Source organism: Esox lucius, chromosome 14, assembly GCF_011004845.1.
Source record: "Esox lucius isolate fEsoLuc1 chromosome 14, fEsoLuc1.pri, whole genome shotgun sequence".
Lineage (NCBI taxonomy): Eukaryota > Metazoa > Chordata > Actinopteri > Esociformes > Esocidae > Esox > Esox lucius.
Genome location: NC_047582.1, coordinates 13,183,210 through 13,185,194, shown reverse-complemented (window position 1 = coordinate 13,185,194; position 1,985 = coordinate 13,183,210). Strand labels below are relative to the sequence as shown.

At 38.3% G+C, this 1,985-nt stretch overlaps 1 long non-coding RNA gene across 1 annotated transcript; it reads left to right on the top strand.

Moving 5' to 3' along the window:
- On the top strand, nucleotides 1–1,777 carry LOC105014875. Its single transcript, XR_828344.4, has 3 exons — nucleotides 1–132; nucleotides 314–356; nucleotides 1,248–1,777. It is a non-coding gene; the product is annotated as an uncharacterized LOC105014875 (long non-coding RNA).
- Nucleotides 1,778–1,985: the final 208 nt, after the last annotated feature.

The following is a 1,985-nucleotide window of genomic DNA, read 5'->3' as shown; positions in this document are numbered from 1 at the left end:
TGTTGTATGCCGTGCTGGTTCCTGTTAGCGTGTTTGTAGGTCAGTAAATCTGCCCTTTAGGGGCTTTTTGCCACCAAGCCTTGACAACAGCCTGTTTTCTTGTTAAAGAAACATTTTTGATATTCAAATGAGGTAGGTCTCTTGAAACACATTAACAAATGTTTTATTAGACAATGTAACACAGGAAGCTTTGCAAAGGACACGGTGTATATGTAATTCTGTATTTGAATGCAATGCCAGTACTCATGTAATTTTGCATGGCGGTTTTAGATGAAAGTGCCTGCTAAGTGCATCATTATTACATGTATTGTAGAATAGACCTTGTGGCAGTCTCAAGCACCAAGATACAGCAGGAGGTAGGATTTCTTCACGCCTTGCTGATCCATGAAAGGGACTGATTTCTTTACTATACACAATGCCCTCCATTGGTACCCAATGTACCCAATATAAATAAAAGGTGGTGACAAAGTGTAATTGCTGTTCATCAACTTAGACAAAATAAAATGACACAAAGTTGTTGACCTTCTCAAATCCGGCAAAAACATATCTACAGTACACACCTGAAATATCCATCTTTCATTATTAGGGCCATAATGAAGAAATGTAAAACAACTGAAGTTGTGATGAACCTGCCAGGAATTGAGACATATTTTTGTTTCTGGAAAATATATGCCCACTTTGAATTTGATGCCAGCAACACATTTCACTCAACACTGTGTAATGTTGAAAATCTTAAACTGGTGGACTATCACAACTAATGCACATGGCATCAGTGACTTGCACATCTGTCAAGGCACCATTAATGCTGAAAAGTACATACCGGTTTTGGAGCAACATATGCTGCCATCCAGACATCTTTTTCAGGGAAGGCCTTGCTTCTATCAGCACAACAAGGCCAAACCACATTCTGCATGTATTACAACACCATGTCTCTGTAGTAAGACTGGGTGCTAAACTGGCATGCCTGCAGTCCAGACCGGTCACCCATTGAAAACATTTAGCACATTGTGGAATGAAAAATACGACAAAGTAGACCCCAAACTGTTGAGCAGCTGAAACATGATGGTGGCATCAAAAAATTATTCCAATTCCAAAAAATAATCACATTTCTCAGTTTCAACATTTGATGTTGTCTTTACTCTTTTCAGTTAAATGTAAGGATAAATGATTTGCACATCATTGCGTTCTGTTTTTATTTGCATTTAAGTGTCCCAACCTTTTTGCAAATGGTTGTTGTACTTCCAAAGGCTGTGGGAACCTGGCCTGGATACATGAGAACATGGACCTTATCAAGTAACAGGAGATTGTAGGCTCAAACCGGTCTGCCTCTGCCAGCACTGGATCTTCCACCAGGACAACGATCCCAAGCACAATTTCACATCCACATGAAAATGGTTCGCTGACCTTAGAATCAAGCTTTTGCTTTTGTGGTCACCTGGTTCATAAGCAAGGACCAGGGACTATGAAGGATCTTGACAGTTTCTGTATGGAGGAAGGGTCTCAAATCCCTTTCTGTATGCTGTTTCAGCTCCTCAAGCATCATTGGAGATGATTCAGATATTTTCTTGACAAAGGGTCACAAAGTCCTAAATTCAAGGTTGCCAATAATTATGGGATGTTTTATTTATTTTTACAATTTTCTCTATGAAATGTTAGATTCACATAACTTGTGTATGATCAAGCAGATAAACAACACAGGCTTCTTAGTTTTCTAATGATCAATTATCCTATAAAAATTATAAACTTGAATTAGCGAACACAACTTGCCATTGGAACAAGAGTGATGGTTACTGATAAAGGGCCTCTCTAGGCCTATGTAGATATTCCATAAAAAAGTACCTGTTTCCAGCTACATTAAGTGTCTGCTCTGTATTTCTGATTAATATGATGTTTTAATAGACCAAACATTTCTTTTCTTTTGAAAACAAGGACATTTCTATATGACATCAAACATCTGAACAGGAGCGTATATGAAAACCTCTACC